At 32.3% G+C, this 12,270-nt stretch overlaps 1 protein-coding gene across 1 annotated transcript in view; it reads left to right on the top strand.

The window, feature by feature from the left end:
* Window positions 1-486: 486 nt before the first annotated feature.
* The window catches only part of LOC124356703 (collagen alpha-2(IV) chain-like), a 29,651-nt gene continuing 17,867 nt past the window's right edge, over window positions 487-12,270 (top strand). The window contains exon 1 of the mRNA XM_046807865.1: window positions 487-541. The gene's annotated coding sequence lies outside the window, so the exon portion shown is untranslated. The remainder of the gene's footprint in view (window positions 542-12,270) is intronic.

The following is a 12,270-nucleotide window of genomic DNA, read 5'->3' as shown; positions in this document are numbered from 1 at the left end:
GTAACGTGGTTAACCAAGTCAGTTTGTAATCGAGGACAAGTAAGTAAGTATAGTTAGTTTTCAGTGTAAGCTGTAAGTATACATGATTATCATGAGAGAAAACTTCATTAAACTTATTACTAATCAAAATTACTATATGTATTATTAGTAGTTATTTTGTCATATAATAGTCAGTAGCTAACATATCTATTGTGTCGTTATAAAGAACTGAAAGGATAACTAGCAAACTGAGTTGACATTTATGAATATATAGTACATTTTCATGAGAGAAAACTTCATTAAATTTATGACTAATTGTAATTAATATTTGTCTTTTTATTGGATATTTTATCTTATAATAGTAATTTGCTAATATATTTAATGTGTCGTTATAAAAAACTGTAAGGTTAACTAGCAAATTGAGTGACATTCATAAGCATATAGTACGATAGTTCTTTTTCTAAAGATTTACAAAAATGAGATTTTATTGTGTTTGTTACAGGTGGGACGGTCCCAGAGGCGTTCTGGAAACGACAGAGAATGGAATGTTATCGCATTATTGGTAAATATATTATTGTAATTAATATCTCATAATATACACTTGCTTAATCCAGCTCTATGTATGAGACAGCCTTATCTGACATTAGTTCAATTATAAACGGTAATGCATTCTTAGTATTATTACTCGATATCAAATATTGTTTAAAAAATAAAAAAAAGTAATAAAATTACCCAATAAAAAAATATTCCACTGTTAATATTATTTTTTAGCTAAATACATAATTTTACAATTAATAGTTAAAGATTTCATGAATACAAATGTTATGTTATATTATGTTCTCTTGGGCCAAGAAGATGAATATACCTAATTGAACTGTCTTAAAGGACCTTGGCTACCTATAGTTAATTTCATTTTTTATTCATATAATATACAGACTGTTTTTGTATTTGAGTCTTTTTATTTGACTGTCTGAAACTTCGGTTCTGCACGGAAAGTAATATATTTTAAAACTGCGTTTACTTCGTACCAATAGAATTTTAAATGAATATAAACGTTAATATGCGATATTCAGAGAAAAAATTAAGTAGAAGCTTAAATTTTTAAGAAATAAACCTTTATATTTCGGTAAGGAAAGATCTGAGCTATGCATGATATATTTATAAAATAATTTGAACTAAAGAGTAGTATTCTCAACCGTTGTCATAGAACTACCTAGTACAGAGACACAATAAAGTAATAAAACATTCTTATTTATTTACACACACTTCCAAAAGTCGTTTTAAACGTAGATGCAGTCAAATCACTTTAGTAAAATGTGTGTCTTGAACAAAAAATGAGGCAATATACAACTATGAAATTTTGTTTAATACAAGTCTATATGAACTCATTGAGATACTACATGCAATATCTTGTCGATTTAAGTTTAAATTTATTTGCGTTTTACTAAACTTACTATGGTAGGGTGTAAAAGAAGATGTACCCTAGTAACTTAGATAAAAATGGTTTTTATTAGTATGAGGGTTTGTCATTATATTTAAAGCAGCATATAATATTATTGATACACTAATTTTACATTATTTTCAAAAACATACTCACAGTAAAAGGTTTCAGAAATGTTTCAATTTTTTCTGTATTATATTTCTATAAACAAAATTTAGTGCGTTTGAGTCTTATTTAGAGATTGTGGCAAAGTTCAAGGCAAATTTGGATTTTCTATTAAAATTGTAAATGAATAAAAATTTATAATACGTTAATTATGTACGTTGGTAAAGCTTCAAAGGCTCTAAATCTGTTTCTTTTGAAAACAACACGATTTATTGGCTGAGCGTTAGTGAAGGCTATCTCTTGAGGTATGAGAAATTTGATTTATATCTGTTTGTCCGCACAATATCCCGAAAACTAACTGACCCATAGATTTCAAATTTTCATTTCTGGATACCATTGAATTCAATAATGTGCATGACACTGTATAAGATTTCGCTGACCTTAAGTGAACAATTGTTATATTTCAGCAACAAACGTCTAATCATTTTGGCAACTAGAACATCACGTAATAAATAAAACCCGTAAACAATTTGAGTACCATAATATGAAATTCAAAATGTGAAATAGTACCACATAGACTTGAAATGTTGCATAGGGCTTCAGCAAAGCCTGTTACGCAACTGTGTATTTGTTGAGCAGCAATAATTAAATGGAAGTACAATCAAGTCAAAAATGGTCCTTGTGAATCAAAGTTAGGGTATAATCGTATGATAGTTTGTGCTAGATATGGGTTACCTCGAAAGTGTTCTATAATTTAATTTCAGAACGGTACAAAAATTCGGACTACTTGTTAAGCAATCGCAGGTCTTTTACAATTTCTTTTGAAGACCACATTGCAAGATTCCAATTCTAGAGTTGGACCACTCCAATTTCATACTGTAACATCGGAATAAAGGGCTTTCTACAGCGTCTTTCAACAAACTGTGCGTATAATGAGATGTGCAAGACATACGAAGTTAGCAAGTTGTGATGATTTGACAGCTATAGGACTTCGACGGAAGGGAAGGTCAAGGTCAAATATTCAACCTCAACCAGCTGACCTTTCTCGAGACTTCCATACAAGTAGAAACAAAGCCTCAACCATATTTTACATCCAGCTAATGATTGATACATAGAAGATATGCATTTTAAGAACATCTAAATTGATCATTAAGTTCATGACACGAACCATAGCTATTGGTCTTAAATTTGGATCATTAGCATGGATTTTATTTCCCTGAATGTTTTTTTGTTTTTATCAGAAACTACTTTACTTTTTTACAGTTAATTACATTAAAAGTTATAAAAGAAATACTACTTTTTAATGCTATACATTTAATGTAATTCTTGATTGTATTGGATTAAAAAAGTGTAGGATTTAGCTATTAATTAAAACTAGTGCAATTTTAATTTATTAAAAAATAATATAAGTTTTCATCAATGTAAACAATACATGTTAACATTAATTCCCTGAAAGGTAGACATCACTGAATGTTTATATATAGAAGGTATCCTCTTTGTCATGTCACTGCCATAGACGGAGGCAGATCATATACCCTCTTTGGCAGTACCATAGCCACAAACTGTATATATCATTTTTTTTTAAGGAGAGACCGATCCCCTTTTAGGCCTTATTCTGTCCGTCCTCATGGGCAACTGGCCTGTGCGAGGATCTTATCAAACAGAATAAAGGGGAGAGTCAATACAGTACGAGGTTGATTGTACTGATAAAAAGTGCAACGGTCACAGACAGGATTTGAACCTGCGCTATCTCTAACTCAGACTCAAAGTCCAACGACTTAGACCGCTCGGAAATCGGCACTCATAGAGTGTAACCTGGATATAGCTCGAACTTTAATAATACAAATATCTCGATAACACTTAGTTTTTTTTTAAAGTTTCTCGTGAACTTCTTGTAATACCCATTGTAGTTCTGTAATACATCCTATAATGTAGTAGTTTCAATGTGGCGAATTTTAAAATTATCTCACACATAAGGAAATAAACCTACACAATAAGAACTTCTGTATCAGTGAATCTTAATAACATATAGTCGACCTTCATAAGACGAATTTCAACATGCCATTTACCTCACTGGGCTCAGCTCAATTTTACTTCCTATAATAGCAGTGTGTGTCTTTTGTCTGACTGTAAAACTTAAGACACGGTGAGATGTCTCATTCTAATGCACTGAGTGTAGATTAAAAATGCGAACTTATTTAGGCTTTGGAAAAGTTTTATACCGTAGATTACTCGGACCATATTATCAGGAATGAATACAATTATTTTAAAAAATCAAACCAAAACCAATTGTATTTTATTGTAAGAGGTAACACCAAAATATGGCTTCCAATTATTTTGATAACATCAGAAAGAGATATAAATTTGATTTGTTTTTCCACAGAACTAGTACTGAATTAATGTAACTTATAATACTCTGGCGTATAGTTTTAATACTGGAGATTTTTTTAAACAGCTGGATGATTTCTGATATCAGACTGGATGAACCCGTATAATTCAAAATTCTGTGATGTGAAGCACATTATTTTCTTACATTTGTATGCCATAAACATAAAAATAGCCAAGAATGCGAAGTAAATTCATCAAGATGACGTCGACTGCGCAGGTCAAACATATTCAGACGATAAAAATGTTTTCGCAGAACATTATGAATTATTCAATGCTGTTGATGAGGACTGTCCAGTGGATCTCTGGCGTGCCATTGTTTATCGTTGGCAATCAACGAGATAGTCGCCAAATGTTTACACCAGGTGCCGTTGGGCCAGCGAAATTCATATAACCAAGCTATGTCTTTATGTTAAGTAAATTACATTTAAATACATGTATTATTTATATAGTTTTAAAAATATATCAGACCAAGTCTTAATACAATATTTTAACTTCTAATTGGGTGTAAAAGTAAACAGAATTTAAAAAATTTGCCAATCAACATTATTTTACCGAACTGTATCGGAAAAAGAGTTTAGTAAGTGAAGAAGATGTATTGGTAACTTTATTGGATTCAGTTATAGGATTAGTACTAGTAACTGAAGTACGAAGGGATTTCAGGCGAAGGATTGAAGATCGTGTCTCGGTCTAGCGTTTTAATGGTCAACATTATTTATATAAAAAAATTCTCTTATATATTACTTTCTATATTTTTGGCACAGTACTTAGATAGAAAAAATGCATTCCCAAGTGAATTTATGTTTTTCTATTAACAGACATGCCCGATTAACATATCATGCTCTTATTGTCTATACACATGATTTATTCTTTCCAATACTTGTTTCATTTCCATGTGGCACGTAAGATAATAAAAAGCCCGAATTTGTTATTATCTCCCATATGCATTCAAATGTTACTGTTCATCTTAATTAAGTGATAAAATACGTATACAAAAACGTCTCTTATTGGGATATAAAATATTTGTTATTGATAATGGAACACTTTAAAGGATAATAGGATTTCGGATATGCGCCGTATTAATACAAAAAAATTGTAACACTACGTTTCAAGAATTGAATCTAATCTCTTCTTCAGGTGGAAACCCTTAATCCATGCACCAAAAACTTAAATCTGAAAAGTACACCAATGGACTGCAACTCTAAAATGTACGTAATACTGACTGGTGCGCCAACACTATTAAGTCCAGACTGAATCGAATGAAACCAACCGATGTCAAAGGTGAGAAGCAAGAACACAAACAACACGTCACATTGCCCAGTGAAGGTGGAAGACTCACGATAAAGTGAATTTTATCATTTTCTTTAGTATCGGAGCCCTTCATCTGAAACACAAAAAAAGGAAGGCGATGGTTGGGAATGGGCTCGGGTAAAGAACGACCGCTTCCGGTCTATTTTTTTGGTTCTAAACCTAAGTGTTATGATGTGCTGCATTGTGATTTAGAAGACAATAGATTTCAACCTTTGAAACATAGTGTTATAATTTTTGTAACATATAATGATGGCAAATGATCGAATTACTGTCATCCTTTAAAAACATCATATTACTTGTAACTGTGATTTAGGAAAGATAAATATTGGTTTAGGTTTGATAGATCCAGTTTAGAATCAGGTTTAAAATTTTTTTGTTCAAGTAATTTTATAAAATGTGTAGGACTCAAAAGAAAATGTTCTTGCACAAATAGTCAACTTGCAAAACAATAAACATGACCCATTATTAAGATTGATAATTCTGAAAAATGTTAATAGTTAAATACTTAAAATATTACTCTGTAATACGAAGCTCTCTGGTAATTAATGTGTTTAATTATAAATTTGACTGTATGTAAGGGGTTGAACGTTAATCAATATTATAAATGCAGCATTTATTATTTCCAATTATAAACATCTGCATATGCTTTTTCTAGTTGTTTATTAATATTGTTCTGCATTAATTTTATTTCATAATATTTCTTCACTCAGGATTAACGTACCAAAGATAAGTATCACATACCGAAGAGACTTTATCTGGTTTTATAAATATAGATAAAAACTGTTTTAATCATAAGTTAAAAAAGTGTTTTCTTATGTTGCATTCTTAACAAATTTTTGCATTTACCGTTTGTTTGTTATAAATAGTGGTTTTATCACAGTCATCGAATCTAACAAAGAGACCCAAAGCCGCCACTTTCAGTGTCTGTAAATGGTTTCTTGGCGCTTATTTAACATTTATTTATGGGTCTGTCGGTTGGCTTTAAGTGATTCAAGCAGATAAAAACATGAGCTATGAAAAAGCAATAAAGACGCCCGCCATTCTCTGTCTTCTATTGAAAGCAGACATTTTGTGTTCATTAAAACCAAATACAGCGTCTTGTGTATACATGAGTGTAGTAAACCCGATAGTTAGTATTTTATGACTTATGAGATGGCATTTCAATGCCATAAAATAAATTGTAAAATCAATGTAGGAGACTATGTAAACTAAATATGAAAATCTATAATTTGCTATTTTCATATAATCGTTGATATAAAGACTTCACTTTTAAAACCTCTTTAAGGAAATTACGGAAATTCTAAATTCTTCAACCAAGGTTTGGTTACGTAAACCAACAGTTTATATTAGAGATGTAGACTTGAAAAGTGTTTGATAAATATGTGTAAAACCAAATTCATTGGTATTAATTATTTTCATAATTTAACTTAACCTTAGTACCTGAAGATGAATTCCCAGAATTCGAAATGTACGTTGTACGAAAATAAAAAAGTTTTAAAAGGTTTATAATTATATACAAACAGTTTATACTACAGTAATTTCATGCGAGGCTTTCATGTAAGAATCTGCCTTCACGAAGCCCAAAATCTCGAATTAATTTTTGTTCTGTGCTTTTTACGACGTGAGGGTTGCCCTTTGCTTGATTTTTTTACATTACAGGATTGTAAAGGAAACAGGATTTTCCAGACATTTCGGATTGTTCCGTGATACAAAAAGAACCATGATATTTTGTATCTCTAAACGATGGCAAAAGTAAGGATTGTCGTGGAAACAAGGTTTTCGGATATTTAATAGTGCTTTTCATTTAAGACAATGATCTTATCATTGCTAGATAACGGCTAATGGGATCAAAGTTGATTTTCCCATAACGTATTTATGTTATTGGGCTAGAATCTTAAGATTAAATCTAATTTAACAGGGATGTCACACACGAACTTTTAATATATCGGGATCCTTCCTCTCTTGATAAATGATTTCGATTTTCAGTAATACTTTTCTTTTAGTGCAGTAAGAGTTTCTGTTAATTTATTTTTTGTAAATGTATAACACTGTATACATTTTACCACAAGCTGTATGTGAATCATTGTAGCCTTTTTATAGGGATCTGACCCAGTAAGAGTTGTTGAAATGCTGTCTTTGGCAAGAAAGAAATCACAATGCGACCTTCAAGACACAGAATCCTTAAGATTGTTATTGTAGGCCTAACACCTACAGTAGCTTTACCATGTCAGTTCTAAGAAACCCTAGTAGGGTTCTAAAGATATGTGTTTTTACAATGCAGAAAAAGCGTTACTATAAAATAAAGCAAAGCCATTTAACATTTATCAATTTTTATTTAAAATTATATTTAAGTTTATAAAAGATACCGCTCCACTGAAGACGGTTAATTTTATTATAATTTTACAATTATTTAAAAACCTTATCCAGAACTTGTTTTATATATTTTGTTGACTGGATCTGTGTATTTGGTATTTTTGATGTTAAATGTATTAAAGTGCCGTATGATCCTAATTCTTCTTTGTACTTAGTGTAAAAATAAATAAATTATTCATTAATTCTTTATTCACCATTATTGTGTGAATATTTTAACAGATTTTTATAAAAACCATTATAAGAACATCAGTTGCGTAGATATTGGCATTACTATGTAAAGAAATAATAAACAGTGTTTTGCATTTTGATCCTTTTTCACTAAAAGCACAAATAACAATCCTTAGAAAGACGTAGCAAATTGTCCAGGACGGACGGCCCTGACCGTGTGGATTAGTTGGCACTCTCTCCTCCCCAGACCGGCTCCACGGCCTCGACTCTTACACAAGACTGTCAGGCCCCGGTCAAGAACAATGCCCGGTGGTCAGCTCACGTCTGCAGCGGATAGCGGCACTTTCTTGGTTCCGCCCACAATCATCTCGCTCAGAGATCAAGTTCAAGGTCACTATGGTTGTGCAGTCAACCAGAATATTTATAGAAACTGACGACTACTTTCTTTCCTTTTTTTGTTTAAATTTTGTTATTGACAATGGAAGGTTTGAAAGGATAACAGGATTCCGGACATTTGCCACAGTCATAGGTTATAAAAGGTATAAGCAACGTTTCGATGATTTAAGTCTACCCTCTTCGTCAGGTCCTTTCGTACTTGTGATTTGTGCTCGGGATTAGCATCCTGAGCAATGACTCGACTCCAAGCAGCTTTTGGGCATGTTTAAACCCTTTTATTTCCCTTCTTTACTTTTTTCTGTTCTTTCATTGTGTATGTATTCCCTCCCCCACCTGACGAAGACGGTAGATTCCAATCCTCGAAACGTTGTGTTATATCTTTTATAACCTATAACGATGACTACTTTCTGTTAGTACATTGTGTGGTGTTAGCAGATATATATATCTATCTATATATATATATATATATATATATATATATATATATATATATATATATATATAAAAGGTGTTTCGAGAGAGGTTAACACGACTATACGACATGATGGTAGACAAAAAAACCAAAGTTCATCTGAACATATGTCCTATCTCGTTTCGTTTAGTGCCTGTCTGTCTATATGTTTTTTTTTTTTAATTTAAAACATTGTATCTCAGAACCCGTTGGAACAAATAGCATTAAAACTGACATTTATGTTAGGTTAATTAAAGGGGAAGAAAATTAAAATACCTATTATCATTTTTCGTTTCAAAATGGCGGCATTTAAAATTTTTCAAACGGTGATAACCCAAACACTGTTATGCAACGTAAACATTGCAAGAACAATTATTTGTTACACATTTAATTACAAATCAAATTTAAAAGCCATATTTGTTAAAATCGGTTAAGAAATAAAATAATTACTTTCTTACATGTGGAAAGTATACTCGAACAAGTCCTAACTGTTTGGTCTTTATTAGTGTTGTTGGTATAGTGAAAATGACATGTCATCGTGACGATCGGTTTTTATTTTGTAACTCCCAAAGAAAGCGATGTCGGCTAGAAGTAGGTCACTCTGTCCTTAGCTACTACTTGTTATTACGTGATATATTAAGTTATCAACAATATTTTACTAGATACCCTTATGAGCTATCACGTGACCTGAGCTTGTCTTCGGGTACTATCTCGAGTGGTGTTTTTCATTCCTCGCCAGAAGTGCGGGATGGTGCCGAAGCCCGCCCTGATGGCCAGAGGTATTTTCTTTCGATCGGTACTCTCCCGACCTCAGATCACGTCCTAGATCATCCAACTTTTCCAACGTCAGATCACGACTCTCAGAGTGAACTAAATGTCTTTCTCAGCCAATCTCTTGCTACCATCCTTTGGCTGAATTGGAGCCTCAACCAGAGTGCACTCGAGCCAAAGTAAACTGTGTCTTGTAGAAAAGCTCACGAGCACCATTTGATCATCATTATGGTGACAAGTTGTATAGGAGGTTGTCCTCCAGGATGGATGGGATAATCGCTTCTCTATCGCCTGTCAGGAGTGTAAAGCGCATGCTCAATGGACGTAATTGGTCGCTCGTTGGCCGCGCGTGACGGGAGCCAATGGGAGCAAGGGCGCTGATGCGCAGTGTGACTCAGGACCTCATCGACCGTGCGCAGTGATATTAATGGGTGAGGTCGTCACCTAGGTCATTCTATTACACTTGGCATATTGATGTTCAATGGTATCATTGATGACTTCTGTATATCTAGTATGCAGTATATTTATTACCAATAACCAATATCAAAACTGTTGAAATACATTCCAAACGATATTCCGCATATATTTTAGAGGTGAATGGAAATAAACGGAAGCTTTTTGTAAAGAATCCCGGAAGTTTAAAGAATTTCGTTATATCATCGTTTATTAATTTCTACTTTACGTTTTTTTCCTTAGACTGCCAATAGTTGTGGTCATGGAATCATTATTAATGGAGAATAAGTATTTGTTGCAATTGATTAATATGGCCATTGTTTGAAGTTGATTAATATGTATATGTTTATATTAACAAACAAATTATGGTGTTCCTTATGAATTCAGTGTTTGTATAGTCAGTGAAAATGGATTTTGGTTTGGGCCAGCATTTACTTGCCTGCACTGTTTTTTTCACTGTAAATATTAGGTACCAGTCATTAACAGCATCGTCGCGTCGGTGGTATAGAAGGCATCATCAAATAATTAAGATGAGGATACGAATATAGTGTTGAAAACTTCAGAGCACATTTCTCATATGGTTGCCACTTCTCCAACTTTACTCGAATGCTGATTTTCGATTATTTAAATAGGTGAAAAATTTCAAAACAGAAAACAATTTTTTTAAATTTAAGAAACAGACAACTTTTTCCCTCCTGTCGATACCTATTTTTTTATTCTTTGTAATAATAATCTTATCGTCTTCATAATCTTAAAATTTTCCCCATATTTGACATATTTTTTGGACATCATCATAAAGTAGGCTACGTCAATATCTTCTATTCCTTTCTCTTGAGATTGTAATGTAAGAGTGGACAAGATGGATCTCGGTGCACTTTATCACTAAAAATTACGAAATATTTTAAACCCCACTGGAATTTCGTTTTTTTCCACTCCCATAAATGACTTTCTCTGCCCTACTTTGAATATACTGTAACGTTTTTTCTTCACTGAATTAAGGCCAGTACCAGTTTTTCTATTGATTTTTGTATGCTTTCATTATTTATATTCATCATTTTATAACTTTTTCTCATGGATTCCATTGTAAAATATGTAAAAAGTGTTTCCTAACTGTCCAAAAACTATTCTTTACTCTTAGTTACTATTAATGTAAGGTGTACATACAACACAACAACTAGAAACAAAACATCGTCAAGAAACGGACTGAAATAGCTGTGACAAAGGGCTTCTTCACTAAAGTCAACCAAAGTTCGCTCACAGGCCAAGCCCTTTAGCCGAACTAAAGTGGCGGCACGCTGGCCCCAACAATGTCGAGGCGTCTGCTCTTAGCGAACACGAAACATTCCTCAGCGAACAATAAAATGTTCGCTGAGAATGTTCGTCGAACAACTTCTTACATTTCTTTGACATGGGACCCAGGTATGATGTCCATAATACGTATACACATAGTTCTAAAAACATTTAAATGATAAATACTGTTGAAACAAATAAAATCAGAAATGAATTTATCTACCGAAACACGTATGCTAAATAAAGGATTGTATCATTCTTTAAGCCTAGACCATAATGCATTGTATTTATGAAACGATAGTAAGAGATTTCAATGGATTATCTGAGAAATATTTAATTTCATAACCAACATTATAGAAACTGTAGCCACAGATTTTGTGTCCTTGTCGAGTAAGGGCTTGAACTGAGGCGGCTATTAGCCCTACAACAGATTAAACCCACCGTTACAATTCGCCCTCAGCAGCAACCTTTTCTCACAACACTCCCATCTGAGTTCAAGATTCTCTTGAATTATTCAGTATTTTGATCTGCTAAAACACCAAAGAAGCTTCATTTGATGTGCTAATTTTCCTAATTGGGTATACAAGAACAAATTTAAATGAAATTGCAATTAACTTATAAATAATATTGTAAATGATTTTAATTAATTATCTATTTATACTTAAATGTTAAATCAGTATATCACGCACGTCTGTAGTACATCATGCAGAATTTTGATTCGATCACGCTAGTTTTAAATACCATATTCGTATTAATTTTTAATACATCTACAAACATTCATTCAGTTATTAGTGCTATTTTTCGGTTTTGTGACGTTAAATGTGCAAAATGGTTCTGTTTGTATACATTTACTTAATTTTCTTTAATATTTAAATCTTGGGAGAAACAAGGATTTCAATAGTAAGATTGGAGTAGTAGATCCGTCATCCCAAATGTTTTTGCGCGGTACAATAATATAATACATAATGATTAGGTTACATTTGCAAAAACATCTAAATTAACATTTAAATTAAAATAAAATCCATTAATGTATGTGTAGTGTTTCTAGCTTATGAGTAAGCAAACAAAATTGACTTAATTTCTGCTGTAATCGAAAAAATAAATTAAATAAGGTCTTTAATAGAAAAGTAAGATATAACAAGTCATG

Source organism: Homalodisca vitripennis, chromosome 3, assembly GCF_021130785.1.
Source record: "Homalodisca vitripennis isolate AUS2020 chromosome 3, UT_GWSS_2.1, whole genome shotgun sequence".
NCBI lineage: Eukaryota > Metazoa > Arthropoda > Insecta > Hemiptera > Cicadellidae > Homalodisca > Homalodisca vitripennis.
Note: the sequence above shows the minus strand (reverse complement) of the source record. Positions and strands in the feature narration are given on the sequence as shown.